Genomic DNA, 13,830 nt, shown 5'->3' on the forward strand with positions numbered 1-13,830 from the left:
TCCATAGAGTAAGGGCATGGTATCTGTGTATCTGCCATGCTGGAGCAGCTACACCTGCAAAGGCATTGTGGCCCATGGAGAAGGCCACACTGGAATAGGTGCACATCAAAGTGACTGTGGCTCTGGTTAAGCCTACACCACAGCGGGTATACCCCTGAAGAGACTGTGGCTCACAGATAAGGCTCCACTTGGAGCAGGTACTCCCCTAAGGGACTGCAGTCTGTGGATAAGTCCAAGCTGGATCGGGGCAAGGGGAGGAGTTCATTGCAATGGTAAAACCTATGATCTGGTCCAAAGGGACCGGGGTGGAGATTGTAATGGATATACCGTTAAATTGTTGTAACCCATTATTTCAGTTGCATGTTATAGGAATTACTATAGCAGGAACCACCCGAACCAATGGAGGACGAGCCTTATGAGAAGCAGTGCAAGTGCAGCAGTGACCCGACCTGAGCTAGTTTTGCTGGTTTTGCTGCCCAATAACTACCCGTAAGGTCGAGTGCTTATGGGTAAGGATAAGGGGGAAGGCCAACAAGGCAGATAGCCTGCTAGGAGTCTGTTATAGATCACCCAACCAGGATGAAGAGCTAGATGAAGCGTTCTACAGGCAGCTGGCAGAAGTATGACAGTCGGTTGCCCTTGTTCTAGTGGGGGACTTCAATTTACCAGATGTCTGCAGGGAACACAACACAGCAGAGAAGAAACAGTCTAGGAGGTTCCTGGAGTGTGTGGAAGATAACTTCCTGACACAGCTGGTGAGCCTACCAGGGGAGGTGCTTCATTTGACCTGCTGTTGATGCTGTGAAAAGCCAAAATCAGGACTCAATAGTCTGAGTGACTACTAAGCAGGTGCACCCAGCAGAGCATGGGAAGCTAAAAAGTCCTAGACCAGTACAAGCACTACCCAGCAACAACCAAAACATCGGTGTGTTATCGACACTGTTTTCATACTAAGTCCAAACCACAGCACTAAGCCGGCAGCAGTGAAGAAAATTAACTCTATCCCAGCTAAAACCATGACAGCTGGTAAGTGAGCCTACCAGGGGAGGTGCCTCACTTGATCTGCTGTTAATGCTGTGAAAAGCCAAAATCAGGACTTAATAATCTGAATGACTGCTAAGCAGGTATTCTTTATTGCAGCGCTGGACGCACAGGGGATTGCTCCTCCTAATGTGCATCCCGCAAGTCATGATGGACAAAGCTTATATTGCTCAGTTACGTACATCTGCATTAGATTTCCTGGAACTAATCATAACACTTGCATCTTAATTGCCCATGCGTTTTAAGTCCCTTCTTCCACATATGGTCATGAGTTGGCCCATCGAGTAATGTTGTCACAGTGTATTGCAAGGTGTGTTGGCTTCAACTGGTGTTCTGACTCTCATCTAGATGGAGGTGTCCTTAGGTCCTTTTGCCTTGGTTTGGACTGGCACCTGCTGCTAGGTTGTTTGCATCCCTCCAGGACGTTCCCCATCAGGCTTGCGAAGATTACGTCCTTGAGTGCATTCTTGCCTGAGGCCCCTTACAAGAGTGGCAGTCGTGAGGCTGTTGCGGGTTTGTCCTGGGTGCTTCTGAGTGGAACCTCAGGGGTCATGAGGTGGTTTCCAGACAGGAGTTTGGTAGTTCTGCAGTGGCCTTATCTTTATGTCTCTGTACACCTGCGTCGCAAATTTGGTTTCGGCGCTTCTTGTCTTGAAGCCTTTCTGACTCCCCCAAAGCAACAAGTTTTAGTCACAACAGCTCTAACTCTATCAAGCCCTCCTTTTCTTTTTGAGGACTTGTAGCTTACCTGCTACAGTCCTCGATATAAGAATTTACTAAGTCTCAAACGGAGACTATTATAGAAGTGTTTTACGTTTGCTTGCAAATTTCATAATAATTCATCCTTTTCAAGGGCCCGAGTAAAATATTTCCCTGTTTCCACTTGGTGTCTAATCTTATTTCTTTTCCAGTTACCGTATGTTTCAGTTGAATTTTGACAACACCAAAGAAAAACTCTAAGAGACACACAAGCAAACATTCCTAAAACCATTTGCGTAACCAATCCAATGAATAATTGCTTTAATCCTCTTAGATTAGGAAGCCAAGAAGTCGGTTTATCCCACAAATCTCAAAACCCTAAAGAAGTGTCATCTAGAGATACGTCATGGAATATTTATGTTTTTTTCCCAAAGTGCATTCAGATCTGCTTCTATCTGCTTGTCTTTATTGATATATGCACAGCAGCTGGTCTTAATGATCATGCATACGCCCCCTTCTTTGTCAGTCAATAAATCTAATGCCATTTGATTTTGCAACACATCTTTACTAAGGGATGATACCTCTCTCCGCAAATTCTTTATAGTCTTGAATCTTGATTGCGGTGACGGTGGTCAGCAACACCGCGTAAGGTCCATTCCACTTCTCTCCCAGCAGATTACCTGAAAAATTCTTAACATAAACCCAATCTCCAGGGCTAAATGGGTGGATCGGATGATCTAACCCTTTGGCCCTGGTCCCCCAAACACTTTTATTAATCTTTTCCAATTGTTTTCCTAAGGATATAACATAGTTTCGTAAGTAATGATCTCCCAACCGGTTCAAATCCTCCCCTTGGTACTTAGCCTGATATGGTCTTCCATATATTATCTCAAAAGGGCTCAAATTTTCTTTAGCCCTAGGTTTTACACATATTCAAAGTAGTGCAATAGGTAGTGCTTGGTACCAATAGAGGCTTGCTTCCTGGCCTATCTTTGCTATTTGTTGTTTTATCATGTGAGTCACTTTTTCCACTTGTCCGCTGGCTTGTGGTCTGTAAGGTGTATGTAATTGCCAATTGATTCCCAATAGCTTGCTGACCTGCTGCACCACTACTGCACAAAAATGTGTACCCTTGTCTGATGAAATTATTGTTGGTACCCCAAATCGGGGTATTATTTCATTTAACAGTACCTTAGTAACCTCCCTCGCCTCATTTGTTCTACAAGAAAACGCTTCTGGCCATCCAGAAAAGGTGTCTGTGAGTACCAACAGGTATCTATACCCTCCTTTTCTTGGAAGTTCCGAGAAATCAATTTGCCAATGATCCCCCGGTATAGTTCCCTTCACAATATTCCCCAGTTGTACCCGGTTGCCTGCATTAGGATTATTTTTCAAGCATATTTCACATTGCTGAGTCACCTGCGAGAGTGTAGTATATAAATTTCTCCCTATTAATTTCTTATTTAAAAACTTATACAGGGAGTCTGCCCCTCAATGTGTTCTATTATGTTCCTCTTTAACAGTTCCCCATATCTGTTTGGCAGGAATTATAATTCGGCCATCATTCGAACGGGCCCATCCTTTGGAGGGAACCAGCCCTCCCATTTATTCTATTAATTCTTTGTTGGCCTTAGGACAGTCAATATTTTCTTGGTCACCTAGACTCTTACTTCTATTACCTGGAATTAAGGCTAAAGTCTCTTGCATTCTAACCGCTGCCTGTTTAGACTCACAGTCAGCCAATCTATTGCCTTTTTCCTGTTCAGTGTTACCCTTCGGGTGTCCTCGACAGTGCATGATGGCGACTTTGGTCGGCAATCAGACTGCTTCCAATAAGCGCAGGATTGCCTCAGCGTGCTTAATCTGCCTTCCTTGTGTAGTTAGTGGCCCTCATTCTTTCCAAATTGCTCCATGAGGATGGACAACTCCAAAGGCGTATTTGGAATCTGTCCATATATTTATTTTTTTTCCCTTTTGCCAGCTCCAGGGGCCTCGTCAGGGCGATAATTGCAGCCTTTTGAGCTGATGTTCCAGCAGGTAGTGATTGAGATTCAGTTATTTCGTTTGCTGTTGTCACTGCATATCCAGCGTTTCGAATACCTCGTCGGACAAAGCTGCTTCCGTCCGTGAACCAGGAATCTTGTGCATCTTCCAGAGGTGGTTCTTTCAAATCTGGTCTACTGGAGTGCACAGTCTCTATAGTTTCAAGGCAATCATGAGTTAACGGTTCAGAAGTCACTCCACTGAGGGAAGAAGCTGGGTTCATAACATTGGTTACTTCAAAAGTAACATCATCCGATCCAATTAAAATGGCCTGGTATTGTAGAAAACGGGATGGGGAAAGCCAGTGATTCCCTTTCTGTCCCAACACAGGTGATACTGTGTGTGAAACCAGTACTGTGCTCTTTTGACCTAAGGTGAATTTCCAGGCCTCCTGAATATTCAAGACCACAGCCGCCACAGCTCGCAGGCACCCTGGCCACCCCTTGCTTACTTCGTCAAGCTGTTTAGAAAAATAGGCCACAGCCCTTCTGTAGGGTCCTAGCCGTTGAGCTAGGACTCCCAGAGCTATACCTTGTCTTTCATGGGAAAACAGCCAGAAAGGTTTAGTCACATCAGGTAGGCCCAGGGCCGGGGCCTTCATTAGTTCCTTTGTAAGTGTCTTGAATGCATTTGGAGCTTCTTTGGACCAGGCTAATTGAGTGGGGTTGTTCTTCCAAAGTTCGTACAAAGGTCTTCCTATTATTCCATAATTATAAATCCATAACCGGCACCAACCTGACATTCCCAAAAAGATCCTGAGTTCTTTTACCGTCTGAGGGAGGGGGGTTCTGCAGATGGTTTCTTTTCGTTCTCTTCATAGTTTCCGTTGTCCTCCAGATATTTCATATCCAAGGTAGGTTACTTGTTGCCGCACCATCTGAGCTTTCTGTTGAGAGACTCGATACCCATTTAGTCCCCAGAAGTTCAACAAACTGGTAGTCCATTGTATACAGTCAGGTTTTGTTTCAGTTGCTATTAGTAAGTCGTCCACATACTGTAAAAGGACTCCTTCCCTGGAGGGAGGATCCCATGTTTCAAGTTCTCCAAAGATTGTTGGACTATTTTTAAAACCTTGGGGTAACACTGTCCAGGGTAAGCTGAGTTTTCCTACCAGTGGTAGGGCTTTCCCATTCAAATGCAAATATATTTTGACTTTCTTTGGCTAAAGGCAAACAGATGAATGTGTCCTTTAAATCCACTACTGTAAACCATACTTGATTATCCCGTAATTTACTAAGTAAGGTATGAGAATTAGCTGCCACAGGGTGTAGGTCCTTAATAATTTTGTGCACTTCTCTTAAATCTTGTACTACCCGATAAGTTCCATCCGGCTTTTTTACCAGTAATATAGGGGTATTATATTCTGGTTCACATCCTATTAATAGCCCGTGCTGTACAAAATTATTGATCGGTCCTTCTATTCCCTTCCGGTTTTCTAACTTCAAGGGGTATTGTTTTTGTCGTGCTGGGCTTATCCCTTCTTTAAGTTCTACTGCTATGGGAATGGCATTCTTCGCCCTCCCTGGGGTTCCTGCAGCCCATACTCCTGGATATACCTGACTGATAATCTCTTCAATTTCGGGCACCGATACAGTGGAATTTTCAGGGTGCATTAGGGCCAAACTTAAAATTTCAGTTATTTGGTTCCTGTCTGCCTTTAGTTCCATGGTTCCCTGTTTAAAGGCTATTTCTGCTTCCAGTTGTTCCAATAAATCCCGACCCAATAATGGCTTGGTTGATTTTGGTAAATATAGAAATCGGTGTATTCCAATCCGCTTTCCTAATTTAAATTTGAGCGGCTTCAAAAAGAATGCCTTTTCCTGTTGGCCAGTAGCTCCTATTACATTCAGAAAATCTTTACTTATAGTTATCAGTTCTGGATTCAAAACAGAGAAAGAAGCACCTGTATCTACTAAGAATTCTACCTCTCTCTCTTGTCTCGCTAGCTTTATTTTAACCAGTGGATCTGCTAGGGTAGATGCCCCAGGTCCCCGTCAGTCGACTTCTGTTTCAGCTATCAAGGTCTGCGGGGTCTCCTTGGGCATTGGGATGTTGCCGAGAGGGTGCCACAACTCATCAGGAAAACAGACTACTATCCACTATTACTATTTCACATAGGCATGAATGACACTGAGAGCCGTAACCTGGGTAAAATCAAGGGAGACTTTTGAGCCCTGGGGAAGCAAGTGAAAAACATTGGCGCCCAAGTGATCTTCTCCTCTATTTTGCCAGTTCGAGGGAAGGGAGCAGCCAGAAACAGGCGCATAATGTATATCAACTCCTGGCTACGTGGCTGGTGCCATCGGGAGGGGTTTGGCTTTTATGACAATGGGGTGTTCTTCAATGATGACGACATGCTAGGGAGGGATGGAATCCATCTGTCTAAAAGGGGTAAGGGAATCTTCAGCAGTAGGCTGGCTAACTTGGTGAGGCGGGCTTTAAACTGAAGGACTTGCGGGGTGGGATCCGTTGCGAAAACACTCACGCCAGCACGTCCAACGGGGGAGTAAGTCAGGCCAAGCAGTGTGGTGGTAAAGGTTTCTTAGCTGTCTCCCAAGGGGCGAAACAGAAGAGTAATCAGCTCAAGTGTATGTCTACAAATGCACGCAGTCTAGGAAACAAACAGGACGAACTGGTGCTCTGTGCCCACTCAGAAGGGTATGACATCATAGGAGTAACTGAAACATGGTGGGACAACTCAACTGACTGGGGGATCGCAATGGACGGTTACAGGCTCTTTCGTAAGGACAGGCAGGGTAGAAGAGGTGGAGGAGTTGCACTCTACATCAAGGAGCACCTTGAATGTATCTAAGTCAACTGTGGTGATTGCGACTGCTCTATCGAATGCCTCTGGGTTAAAGTGAAAGGGGTCATCTCCAAGCAGGACCTCACAGTGGGCATCTGCTACCGACCTCCTAACCACGATGACGAAGCCGACGAAGCAATATTTGGGGCACTAAAGCAAGCTTCTGGCCAACAGAACCTGGTCCTGATGGGTGACTTCAACTACCCAGACATCTGCTGGAAGAACAATACGGCAGCTCGCATGTCATCCACCAAGTTCCTGCAATGTAGAGAGGACTGTTTCCTGATACAAATGTTAGATGTGCCAACCAGGAATGAGGCACTGCTGGACTTGCTATTCACAAACCGAGAAAGCCTGCTTTGTAATATCTCGGTTAGTGATAGCCTTGGCTGCAGTGACCACAATATTGTGGAGTTCGGGATCCTGCTGAGCGTGCTGAAGGTCACCCCTAAGACAAGGGTTCTGGATTTTAGGAGAGCAAACTTCAGTTCACTCAGGGCTCAGTTGGGAGGGATTCGATGGGAAGCTTCCATGGAAGACAAAGGAGCTAGTGAGTGCTGGAATTCTTTGAGAACTCTCTCTTGGAAGCACAAAGCCAATTCATCCCCTACAAAGGAAAAGGAAGTAAGCGGAGCAAGAGGCCCCCATGGCTCAACCATGACCTCCTGGGTCTGCTCAAATCCAAAAGGGAAGCCTACCAGAGATGGAGAAGTGGAGGATTATCCATCGAGAGCTACAAGGGCATTGCCAGAGTGTGCAGAGATGCAGTTAGAAAAGCAGAGGCATTCATTTTTCTAATGTCATTCCTCCCAACAATACGCACGCTGATTCTTTCCCAGTCCCCCTCTATTTCCAAAGGGCCTTCCCTTTCCTCGTCCTTTCAATCCTCCTCTGTTTACCATTCCTCTCTGTTCCAAGGCTGCCACCGTAGCTGTCGCCATCACTTTTGTCAATTTTCCTCTATTGGCATTCTCCTGATTCCTAAAAACTCTCCACGCCTCCTCAAGCAATTTCTCTAAGCTTCTTATTTCCGGTTCTTTTCACTTCTGTAGCTTCTTTCTTATAGCTGTAGACGATTGCCCCAAAAATAGAGAAACAAGTTGTTGTTGTCCCACATCCGAGGAGGGATCTAGGGTAGTGTGTTTTTGCATGGCATTTCTCAGTTGATCCAAAAATTCAGGAGGGGGTCTCTTTCTGACCCTGTTTGACAGCATATAATGCTGACCAATTTACAGTTTTTGGAATTGCATCTTCTAATCCAAATTTTATCCAATCTCGGTATCATTTAATAATGTATCATCACGCCCGTCATTGGGGGCCCAATGTGGGTCCGTCAGGTGAATGTAATCGTCCACATTCCCTTGTAAGTTTCCCCCAGTAATTTGGGCCTGCACATGAGTTTGTGCAGTTTTTAATACAAATTGTTCTTCTGTTTCCATGATTTCCCCCCAAATCAAATCTACATCTCTCCAATCGGTGTCCTGTTTTTTTAGTCTTAATTCAAATTGTTTTGCTAGTCAAGAGGGGTCATCCCGGTATCCCCTAGCTACCTCTCTCCAGGCATCTAAATCAGTAGTGGAGAAGAGTACTTTTCCTCTGGCTGGACCTCCTACCCCCATTACCTCTCGCAATGGGGCTAGGAGTTGGGGAGCCTTCTGGGTTTTACTCCGAGTTCGTGCTGTGACCGGAGTAAAACTAGTCATCGCTCCCTCCTCCTCACTACTACTGTCTGTTTCAAAAGTGGTGGGTGTAGGAGAGGCAAGTTTGTTACTAAGCGGGGGGTAATCCCAAATCTTCAGGCTGATCCTCTATCTCCTCTCGCTTCTTTCTAGGGTTTACTGTTTTCAAACACCTCTGCCCAATACTACATGCTGAACAGCATCTCCTTATTTTCTCCCGCTCCTTCTTTTCACTTCTCTTTTCTTTTTCTAAAGATAAAACCAGGGCATCTTCTGGTGGAATATTAATACCACAATCTCTCTGCCACTCCGGATGATTCTGCAAAGTGGAAAACATGTCTGCATACATAACCTCATCCCACATTCTTTCTTCCCTTAAAAAACATCATCAGCCGCAATACAGTGTTTTCTTATTCACACTCCCACCCGGCGGACCCCTTATATCTTTCCAGTGTGCTAGGATACATCCTAGGGGGCTTTTCTTTGGAATTTCGCTGCTCTGTTTCCCCTCATTCTGTTTTCTTATTTATGAGGCACACAAGATGACAACGTGTACATAGATGGCACACTATTGGTCCGTAGTAAAGTTAACAATGGCTTTGTTCCGGTCGTACCCCTGGCAGGATAGCGGAACCAAGGGTCAGAACTCCACACTCGCTTTGCAGCTATGCTGCATCTCAGTCACTCGTTCATTCACCAGTCACACCTGAGTTAACTCAGCTCATTCATACTTAGTTATCATTTTTACAATGCTTGACGGGTATATCCAAATTCAATGTGAACAAGCCAGTATCCGAGTTCAGTATCAATAAATCCGTACCACCAAGAGTACAAAACTTATGCAGCTTACATAAGCATACCAATTCCTGTCATGGTTAAGACCCACTCGGCAACTAAACACCACGCAGCCGCTCACTCACTCCCCCGCCCCTGTGGGACAGGGGAGAGAATTGGAAGAGCAAAGCATAAAAAATTTGTAGGTTGAGATAAGAACAGATTACTAATTCAAACACAATAGCAATGATAATAGTGATGATGATAATAATAACAATAAAGATAATATAAGGAAAAGAAAAAGGGAAAAAGGGTAAAAACAAAAAACACAAACGATACAACTGCTCACCACATGCCGGCCGACGCTGCCTGTCCCCGAGCCGCGATTGCTGCCTCCCACCCCCGGCCAGGCCCTCCAAGTTAACATACTGGGCATGACGTTACATGATATGGAATATCCCTTTGGCCAGTTTGAATCCGCTCTCTTAGCTGTGCCACCTCCCCTCCCGGCTTCTTCTACACCTGGCAGAGCATGGGAAGCCAGAAAAGTCCTTGACTAGTATAAGCACTACCTAGCAACAACTAAAACATCAGTGTGTTATCAACATTGTTTTCATACTAAGGCCAAAGCACAGCACTATGGCAGGTACAGTGAAGAAAAATAACTCTATCCCAGATAAAAACATGACAGTATCCACCCCAATTCCATATCATTTAAGTCATGCTCAGGTCCCATACTGTCCAATACAATTTCAATAACCCCTAGCCGCCTTCTCATCCTTTAATAGAATACACTGATTGCATTTATCATTCCCCTAGTCAATGGAAAACCCCTGTAAAATGTCTGTGAAATGTCCATTGTGTTCATTTAGTCCATGACTTTGAGTTCCATCTATTGTACGAGTCTTTCAGAGAGATGGTGTGTGTGGCGTTGGATTGTTGCATGCTGAAGTCAGTCCTTGCTCCATCACCACTGCGCTGTTAGTCCTTGCTCTATCACCGCTGCACTTTCCTTCGTTCAATGAAAGATTCCCACCATGATAGCATTCATATGGAATATAGCAACCATAGTAGTGTTGACATACAACATTATACAGCAATTAACAGCATACCATTCAGTTCATTGGCCGTTTTCACCCAAGATCAAATCCCCTTGAGGTACACACCGGACTCCTCCATCCTCCCGCATCACCCACCAAGTACACCCAGGTCCTTCAGTAAAAGCAACTCCATGAATGGGTCTGCCTTTGCCTGAGGCAGGAATAACCCAGACTGTTTTCCCCAACATATTTTTTACGTGCATTAGAGGGTCTCTATCCCCTTCCACAGTATGTAAGGGTTCTGACTGGGCAGGGCCAGCTCGATTGGCAGATGCCCTAGTGTTGACTAACCAGGTGACTTTTGCTAAATGCATATCCCAGTGTTTAAATGTTCCACCCCCCCCAATTCCTCTCAGTGTAGTTTTTATCAATCCATTGTATCTTTTGATTTTCGAATACTCTGTTGCGTGATAGGGGATGTGATACACCCACTCAACACCACGCTCTTTGGCCCAGCTGTCTATGAGGTTATTTCGGAAATGAGTCCCTGTCGTGGTTCAGCCTCAGCTGGCAACTGAACACCACGCAGCCGCTCGCTCACCCCCCCCCCACCCCTGTGGGATGGGGAAGAGAATCGGACGAGCAAAAGAACTTGTGGGTTGAGATAAGCACAGTTTAATAACTACAATAGAATGATGATGATAAATGATTATGATAATAATGACAGTAAGGTTAATATAATAAAAGGGAAAAGGGAGGAAAGGGAAAACAGGGAACAAAAACGCAGAAACACGAACGATACAACCGCTCACCACCCGCCGACCGACGCTGCCCGTCCCCGAGCCGCGATTGCCCCCTCCCTCCCCCGGCCAGCCCCTCCCAGGTAGCATACTGGGCATGACGTTACATGATATGGAATATCCCTTTGGTCAGTTTGAATCCACTCTCTTAGCTGTGCCCCCTCCCCTCCCGGCTTCTTGTGCACCCAGCAGAGCATGGGAAACTAGACGTGTCCTTGACTAGTATCAGCGCTGCCCAGCAACAGCCTAAACATCTGTGTGTTATCTCAACAGGTTTTTTCCATGCTAATTTCAAAGCACAGCACTATACCAGCTAGAGTGAAGAATATTAACTCTATCACAGCTGAAACCATGACAGTATCCACCCCTTATTCCATATCATTGACATCATGCTCAGGTCCCATACTATTCAGTACAACTTCAATAATCCTTATCCATCTTCTTATCCTTTAACAATATATATATATACAGATTTTTCATTTATCATTCCACTAGTTTATGGAACACCCCTGTAGAATGCCTGTGAAATGTCCATTGAGTTCATTTAGTCCATGACTTTGGATTTCATCTCTTGTAAGGGTCCTTCGGTGCGGCGGTGTGCGTGGGGTCAGGTTGTTGCATGTCAGTCCTTGTTCCATCACCGCTGCACTGGTAGTTTGTGTTCTCTCACTGCTGCACTTTGCTCGGTTCCATTGAAAGTTCATTTGCTATTATCATTAATTGGGAGATTCCCACCATGATAACATTCCACTGATGCAACCATAGTAGTGATGACATACAACATCATATTACAATTAACAGCATATTATTCAGTTCATTGGCTGTTTTCACCCAGAATTAAATCCCCCTGGGGTACACACCGAACTCCTCCATCCTCCCGCATCACCCACCAAGTGCACCCAGGTCCTCGAGCAAACGCAATCCCACGAGTGGGTTTGCCTCTGCTGGAAGCAGGAATAACCCAGACTGTCTTGCCCAGCATATTTTTTATGTGCACTACAGGGACTCTATCCCCTTCCACAGTACGTAAGGATTCTGATTGGGCCGGGCCAGCTCGCCTGGCAGATCCCCTTGTGTTGACTAACCAGGTGGCTTTTGCTAAATGTGTATCCCAGTGTTTAAATGTTCCACCCCCCATTGCTCTCAGTGTCATCTTTAATAGTCCATTGTATCTTTCGATTTTCCCAGAGGCTGGTGCGTGATAGGGGATGTGATACACCCATTCAATGCCGTGCTCTTTGGCCCAGGTGTCTATAAGGTTGTTTCGGAAATGAGTCCCATTATCTGACTCAATTCTCTCTGGGGTGCCATGTCGCCACAGGACTTGTTTTTCGAGACCCAGGATAGTGTTCCGGGCAGTGGCGTGGGGGACAGGATATGTTTCCAGCCAGCCGGTGGTTGCTTCTACCATGGTGAGAACATGGCGCTTGCCTTGGCGGGTCTGTGGGAGTGTGATATAGTCAATTTGCCAGGCCTCCCCATATTTATATTTCAGCCATCGTCCCCCATACCACAGAGGCTTTACCCACTTCGCTTGCTTGATTGCAGCACATGTTTCACATTCGTGGATAACCTGCGCAATAACGTCCATGGTCAAGTCCACCCCTCGATCACGAGCCCACCTGTATGTTGCATCTCTCCCTTGATGGCCTGAGGTGTCATGGGCCCACCGAGCTAGAAATAGTTCACCCTTATGCTGCCAGTCCAGATCCACCTCAGCCACTTCAATCTTGGCAGCCTGATCCACCTGCTGGTTGTTTCGATGTTCTTCAGTGGCCCGACTCTTGGGGACGTGAGCATCCACATGACGTACCTTTACAACCAGGTTCTCTACCCGGGCAGCAATATCTTGCCACAGTGCGGCAGCCCAGATGGGTTTGCCTCTGCGCTGCCAGTTGCTTTGCTTCCACTGCTGTAGCCAGCCCCACAGGGCATTTGCCACCATCCAGGAATCAGTATAGAGATAGAGCACTGGCCACTTTTCCCGTTCAGCGATGTCTAAGGCCAGCTGGATGGCCTTTACTTCTGCAAACTGGCTCGATTCACCTTCTCCTTCAGCAGTTTCTGCTACTTGTCGTGTAGGACTCCATACAGCAGCCTTCCATCTCCGGTGCTTTCCCACAAGGCGACAGGACCCATCAGTAAACAGGGCATATTGCTTCTCATCTTCTGGCAGTGTGTTATACAGTGGGGCTTCTTCAGCACGTGCCACCTCCTCCTCTGGTGATATTCCAAAATCTTTGCCTTCTGGCCAGTCCATAATCACTTCCAAGATTCCTGGGCGACTGGGGTTTCCTACTCGAGCCCGCTGGGTGATCAGTGCAACCCATTTACTCCACGTAGCATCAGTTGCATGGTGTGTAGAGGGGACATTTCCTTTGAACATCCAGCCCAGCACTGGCAGTCGGGGTGCCAGGAGCAACTGTGCTTCAGTACCAACCACTTCTGAAGCAGCTCGAACCCCTTCATATGCTGCCAATATCTCTTTTTCAGTTGGAGTATAGCGGGCTTCGGACCCTCTGTATCCCCGACTCCAAAACCCTAGGGGTCGACCTCGGGTCTCCCCTGGTGCTTTCTGCCAGAGGCTCCAGGTAGGGCCATTCTCCCCGGCTGCGGTGTAGAGCACATTTTTAATATCTTGTCCTGCCCGGACTGGCCCAAGAGCTACTGCATGAACTATTTCCCGTTTAATCTGTTCAAAGGCTTGTTGTTGTTCAGGGCCCCATTTGAAATCATTCTTTTTCCGGGTCACTTGATGGAGGGGGCTTACGATCAGGCTGTAGTGTGGAATATGCATTCTCCAAAAACCCACAACGCCCAAGAAAGCTTGTGTTTCCTTTTTGCTGGTTGGTGGAGACATGGCTGTTATTTTGTTGATCACATCCATGGGGATCTGACGACGACCATCTTGCCATTTGATTCCTAAGAACTGGATTTCTCGTGCAGGT

Source organism: Phalacrocorax carbo, chromosome W (genome assembly GCF_963921805.1).
Source record: "Phalacrocorax carbo chromosome W, bPhaCar2.1, whole genome shotgun sequence".
NCBI lineage: Eukaryota > Metazoa > Chordata > Aves > Suliformes > Phalacrocoracidae > Phalacrocorax > Phalacrocorax carbo.